Below are 16,066 nucleotides of genomic sequence, written 5' to 3' on the forward strand. Positions count from 1 at the left end.
TTTTCCTCTAACCAAATCCATGACTTTGTTCTTTTCAAGAATGAGATCAATTCTCTTCTTCCATGGCCTATAATTTGATGTTCCTTCTAATTTGTTCTCTCCCTTTATTGTGTTAGACATTATTCTTGAAAGTAGTAAGCTTTTTTCCTTGTAATATTTCTTTATATCATTCCTTGCTCAACCTTTTGAGGTTTCTTAGACTTCTTTTAGTAGATCCTCAAACTGTCTTTTTCCTTCTTCACCTTAGCTCTGATACCATGTTAGAAAATCAGAAATGCAGAAATATTTTCTTTATATAGATAATTACTTGTGACTTTATTATCTTTATGTTCTTCTTTTATCTTTTAGTTCATCAAGAAATTACCAAAACAATAGCACTATCACAGACACCAGATATAGGCAGACAGCAAGGACAAAACCCCTATCTAGGGGAAAGCCCAGTCAACAACTCTTCCTTCATAACTTTCTGAGATAATCCAAGACTCTTGACCCAGACACAAACTTCTTTGACACCAAGTCAGCCCTTTCTTCCTTCTTGCAGATGATAACCCTTTACTAGCAACTTTGACCCAACCACTGGCAACAACAGCAACAAGAACAACTTCGACTTGACAAGAGAGACTTTGATCTCCTAGAGGAATCCACACGAGAGATAGATAGCCCAAAATTTCGATTTTCTCTTTTTCTTCCTCTTTCTCCAACTTCGCACTCCTTTTGCCTTCCTTTCTTACTTCGCACTTTTCCAGCGCTTTCTTTTGGATATCGAACTTGTGTGTGAGTGAATGAATACTCCAAATGAATTTGAACTGCGCCAATATATAGGCTTCTGGTGAGGTCGAATTACGTAGTTTGAGGCCAACTTGGTTTGGAGGTGACAAATAGCTTATTTGACTTATTATTAATTTTTTTTACATGATTAAAAAGCCTAAGAAAGGTCTCATTAAATGTACAATGACTCTTAGGACTCAGAATCAATCCTATAAGTTTTCAATGGGGACTTTGACCTAAAACATGATGACCCAAGCATGAAACCCATGCTTTAATAAGTCATAATAATAATAATATTTTTTTTTTCACAAGTACGTTTCATTATGACTCAAATATAATCATGAATACCAAACCTAGTTGTATTTTTCAACAGTTTCTAACTATTTACATAGTGTTTGCCGTTTGGTAAGAGATATGTATGTCCACAACAATTTGTGACAACCAAATGTATTTTCTTGGTTTTTTTCAGTACAGATGGGTATTATTGGCATATCATTGTGCCGGGCTCGGTAGCAACAATCCACACATCCACGCATAATGTTTGCTAGTGAGATTTATCTTAGAATGGCAGTGCATATTTTGTTGGTTAGTTTTGGTTTCTACTCTGATTAATTGAAGAAAGGAAGCTCAAATCAGATCCTGATGTACTGTTACAAGCAATTTTGGAAGGTATCAATGTCATGAATATGTTAACAATTGGAACAACTTATGCCGTTCTAAACTCATATTTCTAGAACAAATGAGGTATATAAAATGCTCTCTGCTATTGTGAGAAAGGATTACTAAAATTAAATTTCTGATATGTGCATTTGAACACAGAAACTCCAAAATTTGTGTATTCAGATGCTCTTTTAGCATGGGAAACAGGAAGGTGGCCATCTTTATTGTTCAGCCAAAAAGGTTACAGAAGCTGTAAAGCTATATTTTTTAGGCATGACATTTGCCTTCACCAAATTGTGTGATGTGCTTTCTTTATTCCTTATGTTTTGTATCTGCCAAGGAAATTTTACTATAACTTTTGTAGGGCGGATTACATTTTCAGTTATGGAGCATCGAGGACATTTGTGGCCATTGTATGAAGACTTTATTCAAGTACAAAATAAAAAAAAAAATGCTCCTACAATACTATTTCCTGCCTCTAAAATTCACTTATGCCATTTTTATAAAGTGCTTATTTTTATTTAATGATTCCGCATTGGAGTTTATTTCACGCAACAATTTCCATGCGTTGCTTTTGTGCATTTTTATTTGGAGACGGTAATATGACATACTGTCACAGGCGTAACAATGGTTACACAGAGGCATCACAAATAAAAACATACAAGGTTTAAAATATCAATAAAACCACAAAACATATAAAATACATATGATGAACGATGAACGAAAGAAATCTTAACGACCACGTGAACGATGATTACAATGGATGAACGGCTTGGACTTATATAACCTTGAAGATGAAGGGTCATGATGAAGAGTTGGGGTCTAGCATCCAGTTATATCAATAATATCAGTTAATGTTTATGATAATGTATCAGATTAGGTATATCACAAGCCATCCTCCTATAAATGTTTCAGTGCTAAATTTTTTGTGGGCTGATGAAAAATTTTAGCTCTCAAAATGTTGCGGATTTTCACCATAGAGGTTTCAGCTCCGAAGGTCACTTTGATTTCACCCGAAACCACCGTAAAAATAAATAGCTGTAGGCAACCTTCAAAATGTAGACGCTGCAAATACATTACTGTAGTGTTTCAACTTTTATTAGGGCAAGATCTAACCCACAATTCAGATCTGGAAACTACGTTAGCTAACATCAGAGTAACCTGCATTAAAATCAGATATGATGGTACAGCAAAAACATGCCAAATCAGCCTGGCCTTCCACGCAGTCGTTCATTAGATCAGCCTCAACATTCTCAAAGATTTAGATATGAAAGATCAATCTTGCAACATAAATTGCAACAAAGTTAATTCTTTATGTACCAATGAAAGAAGATTATGATGCAATATATTGGCTCATCTCGTTTTGGAAATTGCAATGCATTTACTGGCATCCTAAACCCTAGTTAGGGCATCACATGCTATTCCCATAGTAGTGAAGACCTATTAGTTGAAAAGTTTAAGCAAGTGCAACTTTGAAAGGCCACCAACTCCATTGAATTAGTTGGCAACAATAAATATGATAAGCATAAATATTGGAAAACCATTTTTTGATATGAGGGTGATGCATACTAAAGGTAATTGTTAATCCTGTAGTCTAACTAGTTGGAGGAATGGCAAGTTATGGAAATTCTTGTCATATTTAGAGAAAATTTGGCAAGGATTTTTGTAAATCCAAGTTATAGTTGTTAATCTTCAAATTTTTAGGTGTATTAGACGTTGTTGATGGTGCTGAATCCATTTCCACCATCAAAAACACGATTCAAACACTCTGTCTACAAGGTTTTTTGAATTTTTTTTGCTCGGATTCGGCCACTTTTGGCCATCCGGGCAATTCCTCTGCCTCGTTAGACGACTCCATTGTTAATTGTTATATTGGTGGAAGACAAGTTAAAAAGCTTTGACTTTCAATTCTAAACAAATTTAAGTTTTTACTTTTTGAAAACAAATTTTATGTATTTTTTTATAACGTTTATTAAAATTTTGAAAAAAAATAATTGAATATTCATTGTAATTTAGTTTAATTTTTTAAAATGTAAATTGTTTTTTAAGTAGTTGATGATTATTTTTATGTGGTTTTAAATTGAATTGTTAGATATAAAAATTATGTTAAACAATAAAAATCTTAAAAGAGTTCATATGATCTAAATTTTGTTATAATACTATGGCTTATAAATGTTACTCAACCAAAAACCATAACTATTTTCAAAATCAAAATATTTTATAAATATTTTATTTTAATTAAATTTTGTAATTTTTTAAAAATTAAAACTTAATGTTGCAATATAATAGGATTTTTAATCATCAATATTTATCCCCAGTTAATCATGGATATTGTTAATTTATAAAAATGCTTTGTTACAATACCATGGCTTATAATTATCAATTGCCCAACAACCATAACTCATTTCAATCAAAATATTTTATTTTATAACATTTTTATATTCACTAGGTTATTGACTTGATAAACACAATATGTACCATTGTGTTTATTAAATTTAAAATAAAATTCAATATATATAAATTTAAATTCAAAATAATGTTTCCATATATCTAAACTTTTAATCCAATTATAAATAAAAATTATGTTTTCAAAAAGATTATGCAAAACTTATTATATTAATTTAAAATTATATATATATATATATAAAAATAAATAAATTGTGTTTTTAGAAAAGGCTTACCATTGTTTATCTATAGATATGGATTTTGAAATCAAATTTGTATTATCAAAATTAATGTTAAGGAATCATTTAGAAAATGACACTCTATTTTAACGGAATTAACATGGTTCAAGTCAAATATCTTAATTTTAAATGGTACGTAACAACCCTTATATTAAACATGATAATGTTGTAAGTAAATTGTTCATATAAATATATATTTTATATGTTTATAAATTACTTTAAAATAGGATATAAATGTATTCTTAAATTAAATACAGTCAACTTTATATCTGAAATTAAAAAAAAAAAAAAAATCATTATGAACCTACAAGAATAAATATCTAGATTATTTTAGAAAATCGTAAGTAATGAATAGTTTAGTTTGACTTAGTTTATAAACATATTTATTATTTATTATATAATATCGAAAAGTAATTTATATATTTAAAATTATTTTTATTTATGGTCATGTTAATAAAGTTTTTTTTTGTTATTATTATTATTTCTAAATACCTTTTTAATTTCACTCAACCATGGTTATATAGGTTGTAGTGTGAGAGGGGAGTTGTAAATATATTTTCTTTACAAAATTATGAAGTCTTAAAATTTTGTTTTATTTCGGAAGAGGTCTATTTTAAACATCAAAATGTTGCTAATAGAATGCAATAGATATCTAATAAAGTAAAGTAAATGCTATACTTGGTTGATGCATTGAGCTAGTCTATGAACCTTTCTTAAAATTAATTAAACCAAGGGCGAGGTAGGAGAATTAGGATATCCCTTGAATGGGGAGGTGGAGTATTGCCAATATACATAGAGAGGTAAAGTATTCTAGTGCTTGACTAACATCTTATCACTTACTTTAAATTTTTTGCTTACAAATTTAGTTTTCCTGCTTTCAATTAAGAGTCATTTTCTATTACTCAAAATTCATGATGTTTAACATATTAGAACAAGGCATCAAGGACTACATTAAGAGATTTAAGTATTTGCTTAATTCCCTATACTATTTTAAAAGAGCTTCTTGTTGAATGGTTTGTTGTTGGTTCAATCTGAAAACTGGGGTGCCTTTGAGTGTGCATGAAATGAAACCATTGAAAGTAGGGTTTGTTTTGTGTGCATGACATGAAATCATGCGAAGAAGTCCTCTATAAAAGCTAACGAATTGATACCAATCAAGACTAGATAAGTTGGTCAACAAAAAGAATTTGTAAGAAAAATTGGAGTTGATGCAAAGATTCTTGTGAGATTTTACAATCGGGAGATTGAATCTATGGTGTAATATATGCATGAACAAAACACATAAAATAAAATTGCAAATTTATAGAATTGTTTGGCATGCATTGAGATGTTAGGAAAGTCAAAATCAAATATTATTGTGAATTTTGTGAAGACATGAAAACCCACAGTACAAAGACTTTCCACATAATTAGAAAATACTAAAAAAACATTGCTTGCCATTTGTGAAAACAATACCCACAACATAGCTGCATACCAACATAGGAAGAGAAACAAACTTATTTATTAGGTAATTTACATTATACAAAAAAAAGGTTAGAATTGTTGAAAAATGTGTAACTAGGTTCGGTCTTCATAAATATGAAATGTGCTTTTGATTCTTCTATATTGTAAAATGAAAGAAATTTTTTTACTTTTATTTTTGGAGCATGGGTTTCATGCACAAGGTCATTTATTTTAGAGGTCAAGCACCCATTGAGTGCTTCTAAGGTTTGTCCTATGTCAAGAAGTTAAAAGAATCATTGTCATATGTTGAAGACCCCTTCAGGCACATTGTCACTTGTAAAAAGAATTATTTTTGTATTTTAAAGTGTCAAGAAACCCTCCAAGACCAAGTCGGTCTTCCAACAAAGAAGTCAACCTAATTTGAGGAACTTCGTCCACCTTGGAAGCCTATATATAAGAGGGAACTTGACCTCCTAAAGATATAATTCATTCTCATCAAGTAAGAGAAGAAGAAGAAGAAAGGGGCTAGCGAAGGAAGAATGAGGACGAAGATCAAGCGTTTGGGCTATTTTTCTCTCTCTCCTCACACATGAGAAAGAAGGAAGCTACAATTTTTGTTGTTGGGTTAGGGTTTTGCTGCTGCAGGATCGAACTTGGAACAAGAGCAAAAAGAAGATTGAAGGAGGACTCATTAGGTCATCCTCAAGCCCTAGAAGAGAAAGAAAGTCAAGCGAAGGTTTGAAAAAGTCTTGGAAGGCTGAAAATAAGCTCACATGTGTGGAAGCCGCTACTGTTGGGAGGGATGAAAGTTTTAGACTTGCGATAGAGGCCAAAATTCTGTTGCTGGGGGTCAAAGGTGTGTTGCTGGAAGAGATTTGACTGGGTTTGACTTGGATAAGGAAAGCACATTATCAAGAAGGTTGGACTTGGTCTTGGAAGGGCGTTAGGCTTGGTCTAAAGGTCATGGAATTCATCAATTGAAGAATATATAAGAAGAGAAGAGATTTACGGGTTTCCCTCTCAAGTGGAAAGGTTTTGGCCTATATCTTGTGTTCTTGTGTATTATTGTTCTTCTAGTTTTGGTAGTTGTTTGATGATAAGAAGAAACATAATAATAAGAGAAGAAGCTAATAAGTAAGAAAAAAGTAAAAAGACATCACAAGCAATTACCATAGAAAGAGAAATCATCCTAACCACTGCCCTATAGATTTCTCAACATGGTATTAGAGCTAAGGTTGGCTAAGGGTGTAATGAAAATCTCTACTACACTGAAGAAGTTCCTAAAGTAGTGTACGAAGGTGGCAAGTCAACTCAAGAAGGGCATCAAAGAAGTATGGCATCTCCTATTTTCTTCTAAGAAGGAAGTGACTAAGGCACCTTCAAAAGATGAAGGACTATTCTCAGCACTCACTGACACGTTTCAAGATGAGAATATTTGGGTGATTGATAGTGGAGCATCAAGACATATCACTGGTCAACACAAGAAATTAAAGGCATTATCAAAGGGAATGTCCCCTTACTCTGTAGAGCTTGGTGATAATAAAAGCCACCCTGCGAGAGGAATTGGATCAATTTCATTTGAGCTGGAGAATGGAGGAAACATTCATCTCAACAATATCTTATTTGTTCAAGGTTTGCACAAGAATTTACTTTCCATTTCATGTCTAGAAGACAAGAGTGATAGAGTTGCTTTTGTTGATGGAAAGGTGGTAAAATGGGATAAAAAATCAAGCATAGAAGATGCAAGAATGATTGGGGTCCGTGAAGGAAGACTTTACATATTGTTAACTCCACTTGCTCAAGCTTTAGTTCACATTGAAGTTAACCCATGTGAACTTTGGCATAGAAGATTTAGTCATCTTCATTACAAAATCTTACCAACCCTAAATTCAATAGTGAATGGCATCCCCAAACTGAAAGAAGATCATGAAGGAGTATGCAAGGGGTGTGTATTGGGTAAGAACACCAAGAGATCATTTGGAAGCAGTGCTTCAAGGTCAAAAGAAATCTTGGATCTTATTCATTCTGATGTTTGTGGTCTTATGACTCCAAATTCACTTGGAGGTCATCTATATTATGTCACATTCATAGATGATCATTCAAGGAAAATTCGGGTTTACTTAAAGAAATCCAAGGATGAAGTATTTATCAAATTTCAAAAATTCAAAGCTGAAGTAGAGAACCTTACAGAAAGAAGAATCAAGATTTTAAGGTCTAATAATGGAGGAGAATACACATCCAAGGAAATTATAGCCTTCTGTAAGGAGTCTGGGATTAAGAGGGAGATGCTAGTTCCATATAATCCCGAGAAAAATGGAGTTGCAAAACGAAAGAACCGGTCCATTGAAGAAAGTGTAAAATCTATGCTACATGATCAAGGTTTACCAAATTTTATGTGGGGTGAAGCTATGAAGACAATTGTCTACATACAAAATCGAAGTCCCCACAAGTCACTAGATAACATGACTCTTGAAGAAGCATGCACTGGGAAGAAACCAAGCATGGATCATCTCTGAATCTTTGGTTTTTCTGTCTATATTCGTATATCAAAGGACAAGAGAAAGAAATTGAATCCATCAGGCATGAAGGGAACATTTGTTGGCTACAATAATACTTATAAGACCTATAGGATCTACATAAAAGGACACCAAATAGAAGTCAATTGAGATGTGATATTTGATGAAAGTATTGCATTCAAGAAATCAAAGGACCTCCCTATGGACTCTAATGATGAAGAACTTCTGGTATTTGAAGAGAAAGTTACTAGGGAGGAAGAAAAATCAAATCATGAAGATGAAGGTCCTAGTGAACCTATACAACCTGTGGTAATCCCCGATACTAGAAAGAGACCTAATTGGTTGAAATCTAATCTATTAGATGCAAAGGGCCTTGGAGCAGCTAAAGGCACATTTAGAGAAAGCAAGAAGCCCATAATATATTCAGGGTATGCAACATATATGGAAAAGTTAATAGAAGCAAAACCATCCACTTTCAAAGAAGCTGTAAATCATCAAGAATGGAAAGATGTTATGAACAAAGAATACTAGTCAATAATGAATAATGGGGTATGGGAGATCATACCTAGGCCTGAAGACAAGTCTATGGTAACTTCCAAGTGGGTTTACAAGATTAAACATTCGACAAATGGAAGTATTGACAAGTATAATGAAAGATTTGTGGCTAGGGGCTTTTCTCAACAAGAAGGCATCGATTATGAAGAGACATTTGCTCCAACAACAAGGTATATGATTATATGCTCATTGGTCTCTTTGGCAGCATCGATGGGATGGAATATACATCAAATGGATGTCAAGACTACATTTCTGAATAACACAATTGATGAGGAAGTCTATATAGAGAAACCCTTGGGATTTGAAGTCAAAGATAGAGAAGCATATGTTTGTAGATTGAAGAAGGAATTATATGGCCTTAAGCAAGCTCCAAGGGCATGGTATGCTAGGATGGATGCATACCTACAGAGATTTGAATTCACAAAGAGTTTTGTTGATTTTAATCTCTACATCAAGGTTGTAAAAGGTGATCTTGTGATTATTCTTCTGTATGTGGATGATCTTCGCTTGAAAAGTGTGGAAGATCGAATCTAAGAATGCAAGAAGCAACTAGCAGCAGAATTCGATATGAAGGATCTTGGGTTGATGCACTACTATTGGGGACTAGAAGTCTGACAGGGACTTGATGAGATCTATTTAGGTCAAGGGAAGTATGTGATCGAAATGTTGAAAAGGTTTGACATGATAGATTGCAAACCAATGACAACCCCAATGATCACAAACTTGTGAAGACTAAGGAGTTCTAAATCGAGCCCAGTGGATCCAACCAGGTATAGACAACTGATTGGCTCACTGATGTAATTGGTGAATACTCGACAAAACATATGTTTTGCAGTAATATTCTCAGTTAGTTCCAACTTGAGTTGAAGCATGACCATTGGATAATAGCCAAGCAAATTCTGAGATATTTGCAAGGTATAATCCACACTACTTGAAATATGAAAGGAGGAATGATGGATATATAGATTTCAACTGGGGAGGAAGTAAGCAAGATGAAAGGAGCACCACAGGAGGATGTTTTAGTTTTGAATCCTCCATGGTCTCATGGATGATCAGAAAGCAAGATTCAGTTGCTTTGAGTAGTGCTGAGGCTGAATATATTGTAGTCTGTGAAGTAAGAAAAGTTGTTTGGTTGAGGAAGTTCCTATCTAACTTGTTTGATGGGCCAATGAATCGTACAATGATACATTGTGACAACACCAGTTGGATAAGATTGTTTGAAGACCCAATATTTTATGGAAAGACAAAGCATATAAACAACACGTATCACTACAATCAGAAGCTAGTATAGGATGGTACGTTGCAACTTTAATATATCTCCACTGATGAGTAGGTAGTTGACATATTGACAAAATCTCTTCCTGATAAGAAGCTTGTGTATTTGAAAGACAAGCTTGGTCTGGTTGATATATCCTCCCTAATTGAGAGGGAGAGATAGACACATCATTCTTGTCTTCACTTGGGAAGACAAAATGAAGGATTGGGTAAACATCTGGCATCTGCTACTCTTTGAGGATGAGGTAGGGCATCCAAGATAAGAGTAGTCGAGGACCGATATTCTTTGAGGACTAGCTATCCAAGATAAGAATAGTCTAAGAAGGACATACTCTGTGAAAACTCGGGTGGGGTATGTGCCTTGAGAGATAATGATGATGGTGTCTATAAATTATTGAACAATGTAAACTTTGAAACGAGAACTGATACAATTACCCATCTCATTGAGGTAGCAAAAAGGTCAATTGATTTTGAAAAGTGGTGATGAAGAATACACATATTTTTCTTTTAGCATAGTTTTTGACACTTCAATTTTTTTTTTTTTTTATGTACATTATTTTTTAGAATGTTAGTGCTTTTCATGTTGATTTTAAAAAGTGTTGATTTTGCATCAAGTCCTTTTTTTAAAAGACATATTTTTTTACTTTAAAATTTTTAATAGATTAAATGTGAATAATTATTTTCTAAGTTTAAAATTTTTTGAAGTGGTCTTCTTCTTCTTCATATATATATATATAGTGATGTTTTTACTTTGTTGCATGGTTAAAGAAGAAGGTCGATATTTTTAAGTTTCAATATTCTACATATTTATATATCATTAATTAATTTTTCAATGCACATCAAATAATTGTCTCTAAAAAACAATAATTTTTAACAATTGACATAAAAATAACCATTTCGAACATAAATATAACTAAAAAATTACACATTTTGATAATTTTTTTGCTAGAAATGACATGTCAAAATCACAATTTTTATAGGAAAAATTTAACAAAAAATGGTTAAATAATAATATTTTTTTTATGAATTTCATGTCAAAAAATAATAATAATCACTGGTTTAAAAAAAATAAAAATTATTCGCGTAAAAATTAAAGCGAAAATCACATAATAAAAATATTGAACACATAACAACATTAATTGAATGCTTATTCTTCTCATAAAATGTCAAAGTCAAAACATTACAAGTATAATTAATTAACAGTTACAAAAAATAAGCTTGATATCCAAGCATAACTTAAGTTTAATCAACAATATCATGTAATCCAAACTCTTCATTCTCTAAAGTTTCATCATTGTCTTCTTCTACCATATTTCTTGCTTCATTTTGCTCTTCTAATGGATCTTTGATGTTTGCGAATCTCCCAATGCATGTCTTTCCAATCATTCCATGTAATGGTGGTTGTGGTTCCTTTGCTTTTTTTGCTACACGTGATTCACTAAAATCCCTTTTATTCAACCCAATTTCTTGCATTGCATTTGGAAGAAATTAAAGAGCATTAATTCTTTGCTGAATAAATTTGCATTGTATTGGACCTTTTCGAAGGGCAATGCAATTTCTTCCTTTTTGTAGGCAATATGCTAGTGTTGTACCTAATTATCAAGCACAAAAAAAATGAAGTAAATTAGTATAGTGACATATAAATTAAGAAATAAAATAATGAAATTCAATTCTATATAATAAAACTTATCTGAGTTAGAAAATAAGTCCAGAACCCAATCTCCTTCATTTGAACATAGGTTTATAAGATAGTTAATCAATGACTATGGTTTTTTATAAATGTTAACTATCTCTCCTTTTGCTTCTTTATCTTCATATGTTAGTTTTTTCACAACATCATCATAAACCAATATTTGACCATGACTTTTTCCATCTACCGGATTAAAAAACATAGACATATAGCCATCATCTTTTGCCCAACTATCAATATGGCTCACAATCATTTATAATCGGTTGATCTTCACAGTTAAGAAGATTTGAATTTTGCGTGTAACATGAAATAGTAAAAGTTCAATTAACTTGTACATAAATGTTTTTTTTAACATTAATCAAACATACATTTTCAACGTCTTACCATGTCAGCTGCATCCTTGAGTTTGTTTTCCCCTTGAAACTTGACAATAAATTGTCAATTGTATGTCTGAATGAAATGTCACAAATCTCCATAATGGCGATGATGCAACTTCTACAAATCCCGCAACCACTTTACTAAGAGATTGATAAGTATAAGGGTTGCTTTCATAGTCAATGTTTGGGATATTGGAACCATGGGGAATATCTGCAATAACTAGGGAATAATCCCTTTTAGGTATGAGTTTAGCAATGTCTTCACAGTCACCTTGTATTACTTGATATTGAATAGTTTCAAGCCCATTCCAAATGAAATGAGTAAGAGTTGGATGAAGTTCAGCATTCCTAAGACGTTGATTCTTCATTATTTCGATCTTAATATTTTCATTAAAGGTTCTGAAACTATTTGGTGCTCCATTTGCATCCTTCTTTATATTTAATAAAATAAACAAATTATGTATAAGTTATAAAATAAAAATAGTATACAGACGAATAAAAATGAATGTATAAATTGACATACCTTTTTAAATGCAAGATAAAAATATTTTAGTGTTGATGTAGAACTTGAATCTGGATAGTTGCGTACAACATCATCCCAACTATCTTCATTCAACAATTTAACCATCTGTTCTTCTATTTTCATGTAAACTTTGTGATTGAATAGATAAAGTAAAAAACGTTAATATATTGATATGTATAACAGATATTACCAAGAACAATATGCTATATTTAAAAGAAAATTATAATCTAGAAATAAGTAAAAATAATTGAACAAACTTACTTTTGAAATTCTTTAGACATTTCTTCCAATGATAATTCCCCTGACTTCACATGAGATAATATTTCTTTGACAAGTTTTTCATGCTCCACTCCTCGTAATGCTCTCCAAGGTGTAATAGTCATATCTTCTAGAAGCTGCTACATTTTCAGGACCTGATTTATGTTGATTTGGGGTAGCATCGAATGTGCTTTAGCCACACAAATTGGCAGAGAGTCTAAAACACATGAGATCTCCAATACCCAGAAATGGTTTGGGCAGAATATAACCAGTTTGGGAGATATTAAAATAATTAATATTTTTAATGGAGTCCTTAAGTCTAAACTTAGGGAAAATAAAATATTAATGTGAATTAATATAAAACTGAGTTAGAATGGTCCAAAAGTCATGGATCAAGCCAGATCTAATCTTAGTCGTTGATTAGGGACATAATCTCGAACTTTGAATTGTCAACGAAAAAGGTATAAGAAGAGGCTTGAGGGTAACTTGGAGAACACACCGAGTTGATCAAGAATTCGATTTTCTAGGGCAGGGCTTGTTGAGGAAATCGAAGGAGTGATCATAGTTGTAGTTGAGGGGTAGTGAATGTAGTAGCAGAGAGGCAGAAATAGTATCGGAAGCATCTGCACAGAAGCCGGGAGATGATTGATGCAACACCAGCCAGAGGCTATGCAGAAGCAGCCAGAGGCAGCTAGGAGCTGCGCAAAGCCTGAGGAGGGCTAGCGTGGGAGACAAAATGGCTCCAGAGGCTAACGCAGAGCCCCAAGAGGCTGACATTGGGCTAGAGAGGCTAACACTGGGCTGACGTTGGGCCAAAGAAGTTGACACAAACCCTAGAGGCTTACGCTGGGAGATTTCATGGGGCAGATTGGGGCTGATATCTGTCTTCGACTAAGAGGTACTAATGCCGCGGGAATTCTCTATTGAGTGAGCCATTTCTGGCACCCAAATTGTATTCTGAAACTATTTAATAATAAAACCCTCAGATAGCTACATTGTTTTCCCGCATTAGGTTTTTTCAGGGACATTAGTCCAAAAATAATGGTGTCACTTGTGTGCTTGTTTTTCCTTCAGTTGATGATCTATATGTGTTGAGATTGTAATTGTATTTATTTTCAGTATTTACATGGTAAATAAATTATTAATTAATAGAACAAGTAGGAAGAAATAAATCATAAAGTATAGGAAAGATTTCTAATAGTTAGACTTAGAAATTCGAACATGGTATCAGAGGGTGGTTGCAAATCATAGGATAACTGAGGGTATTAGCCAAGTAGAGCAGCAACAGTAGAAACAACTATCTTGAGTGAGAGAAGTTGTTCCTAACGAAAAAGAAGCAAGGAAGGGGTGACGTAGTGCCTGCGTCATTAGTTTGAGCTGGGAAGAGGATCAACACAGTGGCAGAGAGGAGCAGACTTGACCTATGCAGTGCCCAGTCATTTTTCTTAGTGAGGAAGGATTGACGCCCGCGGCCAGGAGGTGCGGATTTTGCTGGTTTCGAGATTGCGCAGAGCCTAGAGGCTCTAACCTTCAGTTTGCTGGGGCATAGGAGGTCGTGGGTAAGTTGCGTAGTGAAGCTGGTGGGGTACTATGGTCAGAATAATACTTAACAGGGCAAGACCAAGGAGGAGGGAGTTGCTGCTGAGGATTTCTAGCCAAGAAATCAAGATCAGTGGTGCAGTTGCACTAATGATCGGAGTGGGGGAATCTCGACATTGGCTGAGGGGTTTCCAGGAGGGAAATTGAGGCTCAGAGGGAGTCACACTGAGAACCTCCAGGAGGGAAGTAGAGAGACTCGAAAGAGTCGAAAGAGGAGCAACGAAATGGTAGTAAACGAGGTAAGAGATCTGGACAAACTCGACAGAGCCTTAAACTTCGTAGTTTGGAAGGCTAGGATCTTGTCCATTCTAGACATGTATCGTCTCAAGCACTTCACCTTGAACACGATAGTGGTCCTAGTTAACCCAGATGAGAACGAAAAGTACCAGGAGGCAATGGAAAGGGCCAAGAGCATCATCTTTGACGGGGTTAAAGACCATGTCGTACCACATATTGATGAAAAGGACATGGCAAATGCGATGTGGGAGGCCATGATGAAATTATATCAGCATACTTGCATGCAGAGGAAGATGCTACTGGAAAATCAGCGACAGTTATACGAGATGCAAAAGGGAGAATAGATAGACACCTTCCTCGATCAATTGAAGGAGATCTGGGATCAGCTGAATTCCATAGGGGCCATGCCAGATGAGGAGATGATGGTGAGGACTGCATTGAACGCAGCCTCAGAGGATTGGGAGGTATTTTTCTAAAGCATACTGGGTAGGTCGACCCTTCCAGATTGGGAGGAACTTTGGGCGGCTCTTCATCAAGAAGAGATCAGAAGCCTAACCAAGGTGGGAAGCAGTGGAAATGGGGTCAGAATCAAGAAGGAGGAAGAGGAGGATGCTGCCCTAGCATCTGAGGGAAGGAGGAGAAATGGAAGAAGGAGGACCTCTCCAAGGTCAAATGCTTCCACTATGGGGAACTGGGTCACTATGTGAGCTAGTGTCTAAGGAAGAAGAGCAAGGGAGAGGCTTCTAAGACCAAGGCTACACCAGCAAGGGCAGAGAAAGAAGTGGAGACAGATGATGGTTGTGCCATGAGTACTCATACGCCACTTGAGAGGAAGTGGGGAGACATTGAGCTGTAGCTAGATGGACTACAGACAGTGAGGGTAGGATCCTCGAGGTACCAAACCTCTTGGATTATACCCTACTATGAGAGCCTTAAAGAGGAGTAGTAGGGCTGGTGGATGTCGGTAGAGACGGATGCGGATGGAGCAACATAGGGAGCTATAGTGCAGGAGTCCTAGTACAACGTAAGGTAGCAGTGCGAGATGCACAGAGTTGTTGCAGCAGCGTAGAGGTCAGAGAGGGAGCACTTGTCAGTGGCAGAGGGAGCTTCAACATTCAAAGTGTTTCTAGCCTGACGGAGATGTCAGAGTTGGGAGATTAGTTACTTACTTCTGAGTAACTGAGTTGCAGTGTAGCAGTTAGCAGTGTCACTGCTATGGGCATCACGATGCAACACAATGAGAGGGGTTGCAGTGCAGATGTAGTAGTGGCAGTGGCAAGGCCATGGGCAACAGCATAGATGTAGAGGAAGATGTCATATAGATGTAGTAGTGGCAGTGGCAGGGCCATGGGTAGCAGTACATGATACAATAGTGCAGAGGATGTTGGGAATCAAGCCTAGCATTAGCACAAGGACCGATGCCGGATGATCAGGGTGATGCTCAGTGAGGAGTATTACTAGAGCACAATCCTCGATAAGAG

General features: G+C 34.8%; 1 protein-coding gene across 7 annotated transcripts in view; it reads left to right on the forward strand.

Annotated features, from left to right (window-relative positions):
• LOC149191591 (aspartate--tRNA ligase, chloroplastic/mitochondrial-like) overlaps positions 1 to 1,896 on the forward strand; it is a 373,253-nt gene extending 371,357 nt beyond the window's left edge. For 3 of the 7 annotated variants that reach the window (XR_016254284.1, XR_016254280.1, XR_016254281.1), the window contains 2 exons: positions 1,238 to 1,437; positions 1,588 to 1,896. The gene's annotated coding sequence lies outside the window, so the exon portion shown is untranslated. Of the gene's footprint in view, positions 1 to 1,237 lie in introns of all 7 variants that reach the window. The other 4 variants (XR_016254283.1, XR_016254282.1, XM_089404351.1 and 1 more) reach the window with 3 other exon arrangements.
• Positions 1,897 to 16,066: the final 14,170 nt, after the last annotated feature.

Source organism: Pinus tabuliformis, chromosome 2_2 (genome assembly GCF_031772625.1).
Source record: "Pinus tabuliformis cultivar Carrire ecotype Pingquan chromosome 2_2, CPIR1, whole genome shotgun sequence".
In the NCBI taxonomy this organism is placed as follows: Eukaryota; Viridiplantae; Streptophyta; class Pinopsida; order Pinales; family Pinaceae; genus Pinus; species Pinus tabuliformis.